The sequence below is a fragment of the Lycorma delicatula genome, chromosome 11 (genome assembly GCF_047948215.1).
Source record: "Lycorma delicatula isolate Av1 chromosome 11, ASM4794821v1, whole genome shotgun sequence".
NCBI lineage: Eukaryota > Metazoa > Arthropoda > Insecta > Hemiptera > Fulgoridae > Lycorma > Lycorma delicatula.
In genome coordinates, this window is record NC_134465.1 from 52,799,686 (window position 1) to 52,815,777 (window position 16,092).

General features: G+C 27.2%; 1 protein-coding gene across 1 annotated transcript in view; it reads right to left on the minus strand.

Annotated features, from left to right (window-relative positions):
- Positions 1-16,071, minus strand: part of Dsp1 (Dorsal switch protein 1) — a 161,862-nt gene extending 145,791 nt beyond the window's left edge. Inside the window, exon 1 of the mRNA XM_075378983.1 lies at positions 16,008-16,071. The gene's annotated coding sequence lies outside the window, so the exon portion shown is untranslated. The remainder of the gene's footprint in view (positions 1-16,007) is intronic.
- Positions 16,072-16,092: the final 21 nt, after the last annotated feature.

Below are 16,092 nucleotides of genomic sequence, written 5' to 3' on the forward strand. Positions count from 1 at the left end.
TTAGATACAGCCAATCAAAATTATTATTTTCTTTTTTACTTCCACAATTTGGGTCGTTATCGAGCATTAATGTTTTTTAAAAACCAACTGATTTTTTTTTTTTTTAAATTATTTCTCATAAGTCGTCCAACGTATGATTTGTTCTTCGGTAAACATTTGGAAATCAAGCCACACGGGAATACATTACAATTCACCAGAATTATTTACGTCACTGAAACTAACTGCAATATCGACTCCTTGCTATGATAAACTAACAGTTTTTTTATATATATATATATCCGATACAAACTTTACAAACAAAAATTATTGTAATATGGTAAATCTGAACGATATTTGAATAAATTTATTTTCCTTTTTTGAACTTATTAAAAAATGGGTGTTTTAAGTGTAAATTTATTTTGACGCTTCAAGAACAAGATATCAATGTGACAAACCAAAATAATATCATATTTTCTGGTAATCATTCGTGTATTAATGCTTTGAAATGCTGAATTAACCACGTCCTGAAGGTTACATGGTTCTCAAAGCGAGAATTGATATCCTATTTTATTTATCGATAAAGGAAAACCCCTAGCATTTGCAACATTTTTTCCAAGTCAAATTTCATCTTATTTTTATAATTGTAAATAATTTCAAATTACCACAGTCTGAATAATAATGTAGAAAAGAAAACAATGGACAGATATTAAGAGATAAAACGTTGGACTGTTTAAGATTCGGTCGAATGGAAGAGAGGGTGGTATTCGTAAGCCTCCAGTTTCGATACGTGAGTGAGTGAAGCCAACTGTATCTGCCTGCCTATTTTCTCATAACCTAGCATTAAAATCATTACTACAGTTGAATATTCCCATGAATAAAATAGCTTTTCTTATGTTATTATACCACCGCTATCAAAATACAACATTACAACTCGTATACAACACTGGAGCATATCGTATTATTAAATTCAAAAATAACATCGTACACGCGTCACGTGTAACTCGACTAAAATTTTTGTAATTCCGATACAATCAGATCTCTACTCAATTCTAGAAGGTATAGAACAGTACGACATTCGATTCCGGTCTATTGAATACAAATATATCGACTATGGAATCGATAAAATAAGTAAATACCGGCTGACGTTTAAAATCGACTACTGCTGAACCGTAAGCCGTACGAGTACATTTTTGCTACAAATATGCTACTGAAATAATCTACTAAGTAAATAAACAAAATGTGTAAATACATAAGACTAATTTTAAAATTATTCTTCTTATTTTATCGTTTTCATAAAATGCTACAATTTTTATCCTTAAATTAAACAACGCCCGGTAACCTGCCGAATAATCGAATTTATAATTTATTTTAAAAAGAAGAATGTAAAAAAGAAATCGTATAATGCCATTAAGAAACTAAACTAAAAATATTTAAAATAAAAAAAACTTATTATATAAAACATAAAGACAAAGAAATAAGAGAAGGCAGAATGAAAAAATCTTATCCTGCAATAAAATGTAAAATCTAGTTTCCCGTACACGAGGAACATTAATAACAATTTCAACCGCCAGAGCGCAACATTAACTAGAGGTGTACACCCACCCTTCTCAGCATAGGGGACAACGACCTCTAAGCTCAAATATTTCAATCCCATAAAAACACGACTCTACACTATCATATAGGGAAAAAAAACAATTCCTTAAAAACAATAAAATAAAATACTTTGTAAAAACCGCGTACTTTAGTATATCATTACCAATATCTAGAAGTATATAAGAACAACGTATTTAAAAATTATTAATTAATTATTAATTCTTAATAAAATTAATAATACATACAAAAAGGCATAAATGTCAACAAGCTTTTCAATTAAAAATCAAAAATTTATAATATACATGTATCGATGATTAAATAATTTGAAAATTACCCATAAACTATTAAATTACATATTTTTTTTAAAAATGTACGAAGTACTTATTGTCGAATAGGCTCGAAAAAGAACTCTTTTTTTAAATTGAGCAGTTAATAAACTGAAGGTCATGTTTGTATTTAAGTACAACATCAATTTTTATTAATAACATTAAGAAAACAATTCGATTTCTAAATCTATAATACAACCGGTAAAATAAAAAGGAATGTTGTCAGGATTTTAAATAGAACCGGCCGAACAGTGTTGCCAACCAACATAAAGAACTTTCTTGCATCGATTAATCGTTCTTCCTGCTCCACAACAAATATTAAAAATTAACAATTAAATGTTCTACAGATTTTAATAATAAAATACAATTAAAAGAAGCTATTCTACATGTTTTTATTTTTTTTAAATACTTTACAGTTAAAAGAGAAAACGACCATGAAGGAATGCTAAAAAGTTAAAAGTTGTGAGACAAGAAACTGAATAAACGAACATGTTACCTAATGTGGTAATCGCCGAAGAAAGTAAAAATTGGAAAACATTTAAGTTTTATGACATAAATAAAAGTTTAATGGGCATAAATTAATGATGTTGTGGTTCACAAATAAAATTAAAATGTGAATAAATGCCGGCGATTCCTGACAAAATTTTTGTAGGGAACTGTACATTAAATTGCATATATTTATCTTAAAACAAAATATTTAGTATTTACTTTGTAATATTGATGTCCTAAATATCAAAACAAAGTTTAAGTGCAATTATATAACATTCAACAAAACATGATTAACATTAAAAATAAAAATTACAGATAAATAACATAAATATATGTTAACAAAACAATATTATTAAAAATAACAAAAAATGATAAAAAAACATGTATCATACAAAAAATTATATACAGTTTTCATTCATGCTCCAGCCAACCACCAGTGCACGTGTAAGTTATTTGTATTATCTTCTTACAAACTAAGGGAAATTTCAAAATATTCACTAGTTACTTACATTATAAATTTTCATTCAACTTTCAATTCTTTTGACGATCATGAACTATGAATTATTGAACAAAACACAATAGCTATACTAAAACTCACACCAGAGTGATATTAAAAATAAACTAATTGCCACACAAAATCAGTATGTGAACGGTAACCACAAGCTATCTATAATTTTGATATACGTCCTTCTACCACCCATTCTATTTAGATCAATACAAGAAAAACAGGCAGCAATTATTTGAATGTTAAAATAAAATCATCATTGCCATTCCAGACGTTTGAGATTTGGTGAATTTATTTTTGTAAACAGAAAGACACTACACTAAACTGTTGACAGAATTCAGAAAAAATGTGACCATAAAATCAGAAATTTATTGTAAAATGGAAAAGAAAATTCTGAGGTCAAATGAAACACGGTGCAGGATACTCGTGAAAGATGCAGTTCAGAAAGTACCTCCATTCTACAGGTCAAACAAAGGTTTTACTAAAAGTTTAAGTAGAAATGTGTCAATGGCAAAGGATGTTGGTGCTTGCCTTGCCACGAAAGATACTGATCGGTTCAAGGATCCTTGAACAAAGTTAATATATTTTAATATTAAGTCCTTAACACTATCCTCGTTTTCTAATAAACACTTGCATGGATGTAAAATACATGCCAATGCGTTAGTTAAAAGTACATGCACACCACGAGCCCGAATCAATAAAGTTAAACTACACATTTGGAGATTAGTATCACATGAATTCATTCAATCATCCGCTCTACAACCTTGTCTTTGCTCCAACTGATTTGAAGATCCAGTAGGATAACTAGCAATTAAAAATCAATATAAAACATCTGGATGGGTTAAGTTGCTGGACAATGGAGTCCTTCAATGAGGGTCAGGGCAAAAGGTAGTATAGTGACAATAAGAAATTATAAGCAAAACAGTGCCTTGTTTCAGTTAAAAAAAGGAATTTACTTTGTTAACTACAAATTAATATAGTTAATTTTGTATGTGTTAAGGAAAAATAAACATTTTGTATATTGACAAATCTTTTTCTTTAAGTTCTGGAAATCAATTCTAGAGTAGCTTTTGTATAAGAAAATTTAAATAATTGTTATTTAACTAAAATAATTTATAAAAAAAAAACAATTAAATTAATTGTTAAAACAATTCGTATAATAGTTAACTTCCATTTAGACCACCTATGATTTTATTATTTGACGTAATTTTTTTATGTTTTCCAGAGACAGATCCTTCTTAAAATCTACAGCTATCTCTTTTATTAACAGCTTTTTTATTATTATTTTTTTCACGTATTTACTTCTACAAAATTTAATAAGATAAAAATTTAATGAACAGCTAAAACAAATGAACCAAACATGAAATCTGTGGAAAAAAAAAATGTTGTACATTGAATTCGTTCTTTGGTTCAATAAATTCATTTAGGAATTCTGTTATACTTTTGCCTACTGTATGAGTGCAAAATTAAAAAAGACTTAATTATATGACCATTAATTAATAATCTGAAGATTAATTTCTGCTTGTTTTATGTTATTTTAATCAATCTTGTTTTTGTAAATTTAATTTAATATTCAGAGGGAGTGTTATCTGAGATTAACATACATATTCGTGTATATATATATATATACATGAGAAAATGGTATGAAATAAATCCCAAAAATATAAAGATGGGTACTAAGAAAAACTCCATCACACTAAATTGCCTAGGATTTGCAAATGACCTCGCTCTTTTCAAATAATATTCAAGAAGCCAAAACACAAATCATGAGCCTTCAAAACCTAGCACAAAAGATAGGGCTTCATATCTCTTTCGAAAAACTGAACTAATGGCCATAGATCCTCTGGTAATAGAGCACATTACAGTAAACAATCAGAAAATTAAAATAGTAAAACAATTTAAATATCTAGGGGAAATAATAACTTATAATTTATATAAAAAAGTGACATGGCAAAGCAGGACAAATAAAATGATTAAATCCCAAAAATTAACTTGGTCAACATATAACAAAAAATGCCTTTCTGCTAAAACAAAACTTAAACATTATAAAACTGTAGTACAGCCAGAAGTCACCTACGGAAGCGAGACCCTTTTCAAAATCACTCAGAAAAACCGAATTGATAAAATTCTGAAAATAGAGAGGAGAACTGTCACAATGTGTGTCAATAAAAAACACCAAAAAGAAGGCCAATGGTGGATTGTGCCAAATGAGGTGGTGTATCGAGAAATAGAGCCTGTTACTGATACAATGCGGAAAAAAAGATTATCTTTCTTTGGTAATCTCATAAGGACACCGGAAACAAGACTGTCAAGAAATATCATTGAAAAGCTCTGGTTCCAAAAGCTAGAAGTAGGATGGATCAAAGAAATTAGAGAAGATATGAAAGAATTGGGAATTTCCCTGACTGACCTACAGAATAAAACTGGAAAAATTACAAAGCTAAAAGATAAAAAGCATTAGATTTAAACAAAAGACAGACGAAGAGACAAAATACAACGAATAGGGTGTTTACAAATGAAGAAAAGAAAGCAAGATCTGAACGGATGAAGAAATACTGGGCAGCTCAGAAGAGTAAAATAACACGCTTTTCTCAGAAAAGATCCAACTAAAATTGACTTAAGTGGTCCCATGTTGGCCGTAAAAGCATAATAATAATAATAATATATACATACACACTTACATTTATATATATTTAAACTTACATTGATTTTAAATAATTTAATGATCAGAGGCAGTGATTTACTCAGTTTTTCTTGTTTGTAAATATATATTTACAGTGTGCTCGGTAAATGTCTGAACTCTCTCCCAAAATGAAGCAGAGTAACAAGGTAAGATTTATTTTTAGAAAATTATCAATGTTTAACAAAAAATTATAAATATACATATATTCCTGTGTTTCTTAAAACCTATTATGACTCCCAGGACAAGTCCATCAGTTAAGGAGCAAATTTTAATCCAGAGATGCTGTTTAAAACCTAAAAATGGCATGAAACTTACAAAGTTCAAACACCCTCATAATATCCTATTTCTTATACTATAGTCATAGTTTGAAAAGAGATTTTATAGCTTTATCAAGGAAAAATCCAGAATCCTACAAATAGATCTCCAAATGTATCCTACATGAAGGAAACAAAAAACTACTGTTTAATACTTCAGGAGCTACTGGAAATTTCCCTATTTTCATACTTTACACAAAAATTGTAATAATTACAATATTAATACTGCAATGGTGTTAGATCACAAAAACATCTAGCAACTTAAAAAATTAATTTGGTAATTTTTAAATCTTCAAACTTTCAATTCTATGAACTAAATTATAAAACTTATTATTGTTTTTGCTACTGCTGATATTACCACGGTTCATAGTAGGCATCTCCATAAAAAAAATGCTTCTTTTTTTATGCGTGTATGTATAGTAAAACTTATGGATAAAAATAAAACACCTTATTTTAGCTTTGATTTCTTGAGGAAAAAAACACATACAATAAATACAATTATAAGTAACTGAAAAAAATTCAAATTTTTTTTGTTGGAAAGGAGAGGATATCATTGTTCAGTTAATTTTCTGTATAATTTACAACATGCAGTTAAAACACAAAAATGGGAAAATAAATGCATGCATGTACCTACCTTTATTAACATACACACATCAGCAAATTGAAGAATGACTTTCATTATAGCTGAAAATTTTTCAATTAAATTATATTAATATTACAAAAATATTTTCTTTTGATACCACAAGAGTCCTTCATATAATTCAAATCTACAAAAAGTATTCCCTGCTAAAAAAAAAAATATATACACAATGATCCAATCAATTTACACGTCTATATTTATATAAATTCATGTGAACATATCACAAAATGTTACCTTACATTTTAAATACTATTGCCTAGAGAATTGGTAAAAGAAATTCAGTGTTGCAAAACAACAAAAAGAATCTGGTAGGCCTTTAGAAGAACTTCTAATATTAGCAAGGAGGTAAAAGAATTGCCATTTCGACCATGTCATCTGTACTTAAAATATACTCCTTATGCCGTATCAAAAATTAAGAAATTGCTGATGCGATTCAGGATATGTAAAACTGATTTGAACAACACACGACAATAACTACGGTTAGAATGTGTTTCTAATGATACAGCAGAAAACACTGAGGCAATCATAGAAGGCGAGGAATTCAAGCTATCAATCAGTTTGAATAAAGTTACTTCAAAACTTCTACAATCGCTTGATATCAAGCTATTCACAGAACATGTAGAATTAGAGAAGAGTAATCAACTTGAAAAAAAAGAACCACAACAGGATTGAAGAAATACCTAATTTATTTACTGCTGAAAATAAAAAACAGCCATCTTTATTATTTTTTTGAAACCGTACATCCAAACAGTGAAAGAAACAGATCAATTATTTGGGTAGTGAAAGCAATGATCGCATCAAAAGAACTTATTTTACAAGAATGGAATATAAAAGCTATGGAGTCAACAGGGGCAACAGTAAATGATTATTAATCAAAAGCAACATATAAATTAAAACATAAGTAAAGCATAATGTTTTTTTCTATTCGGAATTTAAATAAATTACTAAATTAGAACAGAATCCTGATCACAATAGTAAATCTAATTGGCAGGGCATACGATAAGGTGAAAGGAATTGATAAAAACAATGATAGTAAGATCAATAGAGAAAATGCAAAAAAGAGACTGGAAAGGAAAAATTGCTAACTTTGCAAAAGAAAATTTAAAACACTAATTTAATCAAAACACTTAGCTGAATATTAGAGAATAGAAACAGACATATTGCAAGGGACCAGCCACGATGCAGATAACCAGTGTGATGACATAAATAAATGATTTTATTATTATAAAATGTGCTTTCTTTTAACTACTTGGTAACATTACTTCACTTAAAAATTAAATCTTTTATAAATATAACATATAACAACTTAATTTTACGTTGTTACTGAGCCCAAATTTTCATGATTTCCATTTTTGTGAAATTTTGTGAAAGTATAAACTGTGTAAATAGATGATTACTGTATTGTTATATACATTTTTATCAAGATACTTATAAAAATAATATAATTTTTTTTTTCTTAAAAAAAATTATATTATTAGTTTTATTATTAATGAAGTTTTTTAAACTAAAATATAATTTGCTTCTGCTACTGATACAATAAAATTTTAGAACACACAAAAAATAAGTTACAATTTAAAAATAAATTGTATAATTCTGTAACGATATTACCATATTGTCTAAAAAGAAGAAAATAAATCTTCAATACTTTAAGGCTTTCTGACAGCACAAGTTCTGCAGCTCGTGTTTTTTACAATTATTACTAACGACTATACATGCAATTGCCACTATCTATAATGACAATGTACACTTAACCTTACGCTACTCCATGATAAGTCTAATAATGAAAACTCATGAGTCAACACAATATGTAAATTATATATATATATATATATTATAAACAAACAACATTCTATGAAGTTACAATGTAAGTCATGGTGTACCAAAATTGAATTCATTTACTTTTTTTTAAATTTTAATTTGGCTTTATTAAATTTCTTTATTATTTCCTAGAATAAAACATTTAAAATATTGGATTTTGCAATTTCTTAATTACATCACCATACTAATTCCATAAAAAAAAAAAAATTACATGTCGTTATTAGTTTTAATTTTTTTTCTTTCAAAATAAATCTGTTACTGAACATTTAACTACCTTTAACAGACACATTCAAAAAATAATAGATTTCTAAACTTACTCAGTTCATAAACTACAAAACATGTTTTAAAAAAATTTCCTCAAAATTTTACAACAATTTTATGCGTTTATCTAAAAAATCTTTTATTTAATTATTTAACACATTTTATTACCAACTTTTCACTTTATCGTTTTAATTACTATAGAGGGAAAGGGGAAATGGAAATGTTTATTCACAAACCACTCTACATATCCAGATATGTTAACATATAATGAAAGCATACTTTAACAAAGCTGAGATAAAAAACAATATTATTACACCATACAGAGCATACAAATACTTTACAAGTTTTCTACTGGCTATTTTTAATGCGAGACAAGAAAAATTTAACCTGTATTTAAATCTTTATGATGTGGTTTGATTCCTTTAACTGAATGTAACTGCTTTTATGCACCAGTTTGAAAATGAAAAAACAGATAAACACATCAATTCTTTTTTTTTATATAGAAACAATGCAGTAATTTGTGCACACCAGTTTTGTACAACTCTCTTCAAAGTCAAATAACTTAATTGAGGTAATCTAATCTTTTTCCCCCGCAGGAATTAAGATAACATCAAACATCTGGATTGTAAATAAACTTTTATTTTAATACTATATTATAACTGAATGATAGTAAATTAAAATACAAGATATTAGGAGCCAGTTATTCATGTAGATATTAATTGCTATGATATTCCTCATAGGAAGTACATTTTATTCACGATTCTAAACTCGGCTACAATCTAATATCAAAAGTGTTGAAGCCCAAGCTCAACTGCCCAAAGTATTAAAATCTTACAGAGAAGCGTATTTATTACAAATTACTGTGAAGGAATATCAATCGATATCACAATCTACGTAGCAGAAATAAAATATTTTTCATAGATTACTACTACAATACAGATTGTCTAGAGTCAAAATGACAATGTGTGCAGTAAGATAATTCAAGTTCACTGAAAGCACAAAATTCAAGCAAATCCTGTTTAGTATGATATATTATTACTTTTTCTGGGTCCAAAAAGATCCATAGAGCTGGAATAACAATCACAGAAGAATTGTAAAGTAAGATTCCTTAACAATTAAGACTCAGCATTATTCAGAATCAGTGATAATGTTGCTGATGTCGCGAATCGTTTTCGTACAAAATAATGCGAACCTCAGAACTGCAATGTTGGCAAAATCACTCAAAAAATTCAGCAATTACCACAAAAATTTTTCTTTTATCGTCCTAAAAGATGAGATCCCCCCTACAAGAAACCAAGCAGCTTTATCTTTATTTGCCACAAGAAGCTAAATTTTAAAAGGTTTGATATAGTTTGACTTGCAAATAATATTAATGAGCCAACTGAGATAATTTTATATACTTGATGTAAAAATGATATCTGGTATATCTATTCGGATAAAAAATTAAAGAATAGAAAAATCAAATATGGACATACAAATATTGATTTTATAATAACTTTTATTTTTTAATGACTGATCAGCTCATATTACAGATATTCACATCGATTTGTAAATGTATCACATCTAGCCTCCTTCAGTTGGAACATATAATAAAAACATATAATGTTTGTTTTCTCTACACATGATCAACGTTTGTTAAATACTTGTTTATTGATATATGACGTTTCAAATTGTAAAATACTGCTATTGCCCGACTCTGAACTACATTGCAGACTGTACAATGGTGCATATTAACTTGCTCGATATAAATAAACAGAAGTACAATATCAAAAGACATCCTAGAATTGCAATCTAGTATTTCGGTTTCAACGTTTTATTTTATATTTAAAAAATTAAATTTTTAAGCAAGTTCTAAGTTTTACATAAAGAAAGTGATTGCCTAAAAGAAATTAAAATTATGCATAACTAGAGCTGTACCATTTAAAAACAAGAGATTATAAAAAAAAGCAAAAACCTATTGAATATCACATGCAGATCCAATAAGTTTTAGACAGATTAAAAAATTCACTTTATTCAATTAAGACACAATCTACTGTAAACAATAATATTCTACAAACTGTAATGTAATTGTGATAAACCCTGAAATGTTAAAAAAATAAACATCATAAGGGTATGTTTGGTATAAATAGTATATTGAGACAAATTTACCAAATGTAGCTCTTTAGTTCTAAGATCTCTTAATGATCACCCAGAGTAGATTCTTCAAGAAGCATTAATAACTTACTTAATTCAATGATGCATCCACTCAAGTCGATACATAAAACCCGTAAAGAATTGCAGGTTTATTTATTAAACAGTAGTTATTTATTTTCTACGTATTCTTTTTATTTTCAACATTATAATGAACCGTAAACTAATAAGATTTAGTCTGTGAATTCCTTTTAACACTTAATCTTTATAATCCACGTTACATTGGTTTTTATAAACTGTCTGTTGGAGTTGTTTCTATACTGAATGAGGACAGTTTGGAAATATGTAACATGAAAGCTATTATCAGGAATTATCTGATACATAAACCATAATTCAAAATATGATGATATCAATATGGATCAAAATCCAAAAGTAGCAACATCCAATTTACCCTATGATCTGAACTAAACAGTTTATTAAAAACTTCACGACTAGAGCAAGCTGTGGAATGGCCCATCAATGGAATATGACTGATGAGATAAATGGCAAACAGTTTCTTAACTGTGGCAAAATTAAAGATATTTTTCAATAATGATTGGCACAATGTTATACAACTAAGAAAACCATACTGAAAAACTATTGAAGAAAATAATAATAAGTGTATATTCAAACAATGTTTTAGATATCTTCTATTCAAGATAATAATCTTTACACGATTTCATTTGTCATCAGTGTTCATAAGATCATATAATGCCCATGTCATAGTGTTACATATTTCTTCTTAAACAACAGTAACAAACTTTGTGAAACAAACATTTGTGTGACAAGTGCAATCAAAACATATGTCGCTTTAAATCATACAAATGTTAAATTCTACATATTTTTCTTAATGTGCTTGAAAAGATACATACAGTGAAACAATGGGGGAAAAAAAGTACAAACATTCCCTCATCACTTGCATGAGAATTGTGCGTGTGTTTATAATTATTATAGTCGCACACTTCTACCATGATGACACATGAAAACATTAATCACTATCAAAATGAGAGAAGAGAACTTAAAAAAATCCTAGGTATTCTTCAAAATGATACAAACATGCCAGTCAACACATTCCAAAAATTTCTGCTCATTGATCATGGCACCATAGAAATCACAAACTAAATTGGTCTAAATTGTTTTCAAATTAGTTACATAGAAAGATGTTCTAGCAAAAATAATAACAAATGATGTATACTTTTTTAGCACAATCAATAGGCAAGTCAGGTGTATAGGTATCCACATCCAGACTGAAATTTTGATTAGGTGATTAGAATTATAAGTTATGTTTAAAGTTTTTTATCTGCAAGATATTGTCCAAGGTGTACTAATTCTAGACTATATTATTCGAAGAAAATATTTAGTAACATCCTTTATAATTTATGGGATATATCAATCATCTTCCTGAAAAATGGAAAGCAATTATTAGACTTTTGTAAATAATGTTATCTTCCTTAAACAGAACTTCTTAAGTTGAAATAACTGAAAGGAAAGCAGTTGAAAGATGCTGATGAAATCACTGCCTACCAATGAAGCGGTTTTTACAAATAGATTTCAGTTAATAAAAAAAATTATAAACAAAAATTTACAAAGCTGTAATTGTCGAAGGAAAAAATTTTGAAGGTAATATAAATTGACCTGTTAAACTAAGTTTTGAAGTTACATCATGGATGCAAATTATTTTAAACAATTTGTAAATGTCAAAAAACTAATATGTTAGCAAAAAATAATTTTAGGGTTTTTTTTTTTACTACCAGTGAATATTATTTTGAATAGTGAAGGCCAGGAAAACTAAGATTTACAAATAAATGGTCTAGTTCAAAGTAGAAAATAAATTCTGCCCTTATATTTAAAAAAAAGGGTTAGCAAAACTGAAAATTCAGAGAAAAAAAAATATATATAAAAGATTTTAATAAACAAGTTTTCTAATATCATTAAAAAAAACTTATTCACCAACAATGACAACTACTATCTAACATTAGTTTCTTCCTTTCTAAATAAAACATTTTTTCTGTTTGTTAAAATTTTCTTTTTCTTCTTACTACATTTTATTCTAATTTTTGTATTTAATTAATTTTTGAAGAGAAAACTTTTTCAATAATTAGGTTGGTAATTCAGGTTCTCGTGTCATAACAATTCTACAATTTTCTCATATGTTTTTTTTTATAAGAGTAGTAAACAATTTTTGGGGATAACCTGGATAATTTTTTTTAAACAAATAATTCCATTTTTTCTTTAATGACTAGTATAAATATTTATTTATAAAAGTTAATTATTTATCACAACTATGTACGCATTTGTTAATGGAATATTGAGGTTAAGTATTGTATTAATTATGTAACATTTATTTCTTTAAAAACAAAAACTCTTTTCAACCATAATGCTTTCTTACAAAAACAACATCCAATGTATAATAAAAATTATAATTATTTTTATTTACTTAACCCTGTTGTGTAACCCTTTTTTCAATCTATCAGTTTGTTAACTACTGACAACTGCTCACATTCTTCACACAATTTTTAGAGTAATATGAACAATTACTCAATTGTGTGCAAATTTCAACACATTTCAATTATTATTATATATATATATAAATATAAAATACAAAATTGTTAACAGGGAAAAAACATATAGAAACGGTTGATTGTTTTACTAAAATCTCTTAAAAATATGAACTAATTTTAAAACTGCTAAGGCAAATTATGTTTGCAAGTCTCTAATATGGTATCAAATCTGCAATTGCTTTAACTGTAAACTACTAAAAATCATCGTAAAATTTCCAGAAAAAAAATGGTGACATCCCATTAAAATAAATGTATTTTAATTGTAATAAAATAAACTTGAGATTTTCTAAAATATGGTTGAAAATGTAGTATAATGTGGGCATAAAGCAATAACAGAAATCTTAAAATTCTATAATTTTCTATTTAACACAATTCAGGACACTTGAATCTGATTCTAGAGTTAAAACATATAAAATACAGGTACATCAATTGTTATATTGCTATTTAACTGTTTCTGTGATAAAATATCATATATGACTTATTTGTATGTTTCTGAGAATTCTGTATTTTGTTTTTTTTTCTGAGCAATTAATACAAAATGCTGAAATTTATTTTACGAAGCTTCTATAAAAATAAAATAGTTTTAACAGGTCACAAATAGCAAATACTCTTAAGTAAATAATATACATAAAAAATTATTACTTAATAAAAAACCATTTATAATGAAATAACAAGCTGCTTTGAAAAATCTTGTATAATGTATTCCATGACTAAATCTCAGCATGGGCTTGGCATCATCTTCCTCAATTACCACACATGCTGAAAGAGAACTGGACTACAATTAACTTTACTAAAAATACTAACCACTTTCAGGTCTGTTTATAACCAAATTTATTGTTTTTAACTAATAAATATTAACATTTATATTTAAGTACATAATCAGAGATAAACAAGAAGAAATAAATTCCTTATAACTAACACAGATTCAGGTTTATAACATAAACACATAAAAAAAATAATCAGACAGAATATGCACTTTATTAACAGAAAGGAAAACAATACATCAAACTAACATGTCAATAATTAAAATCCAGCAACATAACCTCAGTCAAACGTATGTTAAAATTTATTAAACCATCATAAGCTCAGTGTCTTTCAGTTAATTTGAAATAATTAAATATATTTCAAATGACAAAACATTTAACTATTAAAATTAAACTAATGAATCTCATAAAGAATTTGGTTAAATGCTCATTTATGTAACTTCTTAACTAAAAGTATTATTTTTGGTGTTAAAATGACTGCAAAGAAACATCTAAATGCAAAAAAAAATCTTATGTAAATATCCTAAACACTGGGTAAATTTAAATTAAATGTAAAAAGAAACATTATATGTATTAAATTAGTAAATTTTTAATTGGGTTACCTTAATTTAATATTTAATTACCTGTTAAAATGCCCAATTACTTCCAATATACATAACATGTATCTTGGAAAATTAAAGTAATATTTTTTACTTTTTATATAATTATATACAAAATGTATTTAAAAAAAATAATAATTTAAACAACTTCATTCCGTAATGGTGACTTTACATAAATATCAAATTTAACACATCATACCTTAAATATAAACCACATCTACTAAAGTATGAATTTTGGTTTAAACAGACGATTTAAAACAAACAAAACAAGTTTCAGATTGTAACTAATATAGCTTTAAAAGTGGGTCAGTTTTTCTGTCCAAATTGATTATAATTTGCATTACAAATTAAAACTTTTAACTAATTCGCAAAATTCAATAAAATAACACAATATTAAAGAATTTCCGAAAAGTAAACACTGATCATACACAAAAACTAATGCCCAGAATCACCATATAAAAAATCAAATAAAAATAATTTACGAATTAAAATAATAAATTTATTACTCCATCTTGACCTTCAAATCCCCTTCCTAAAACGTAATTTATTTATTTTATAAACAAATAAGTCAATAAATTTAAAGTAAAGTAAATACAGGCCAGTATTTACTTAAAACGCCTGCCCTAACATTACCGCCAAATTCAGTCCAGTATATGCGGCTGCATAGAGCGGATTCGTATTTTCTGGTTAAAAAAGACAAAGAACGCAATATAGCCAATTTGATGACTTAAACTAGGCTTTAATATTATCTAGTCTTAATGTAAATTCAATATATATAAATATTATAAACTTATTTTAGGTTTTTAAGAAAAACGGTAAAGTCTCTCTATAGTGCTGAGGAACACAACATAAGGTCCATAGGTTATAACGTTAGGTAGGGACTCCAATGCTAACGAATGGAGTAAGCTTACATACATGGCAATATGGCTTCTAATATAGGGACAAAAGATGCCTCTACTCAAACTGTTTTATTTCCTTCATACAATGATCGCAAATTATGTCCATGATAAAAAATTACTAATAAAATATCAATCTAAAAATTACGTAACATAAAAATTCAACAAAACATGTATTTAATAATGAAATTTCACATTGAAAACCATGTTCTTTTACGTATACTTAGCTTATGGGTAGCCATTCTAATGACGGTTACAAAGTGATCTGAACACTTACCAAGTTTTTATGTTAAAAATGAACTTAGAGAAATAAAATTTTTAATATAACTACATAAAACTATAATCTAATATTTTATAATAACTTACACTCTGACAACCACAAATAGCAAAGAAATTATTCAAATTCTTACCTTGGTAGATCTGATACAAGACGGCAACACAAAACAGGCTTGCTATGTAACAAGCACCCCACGCCACTCACACGAACAAGCATAG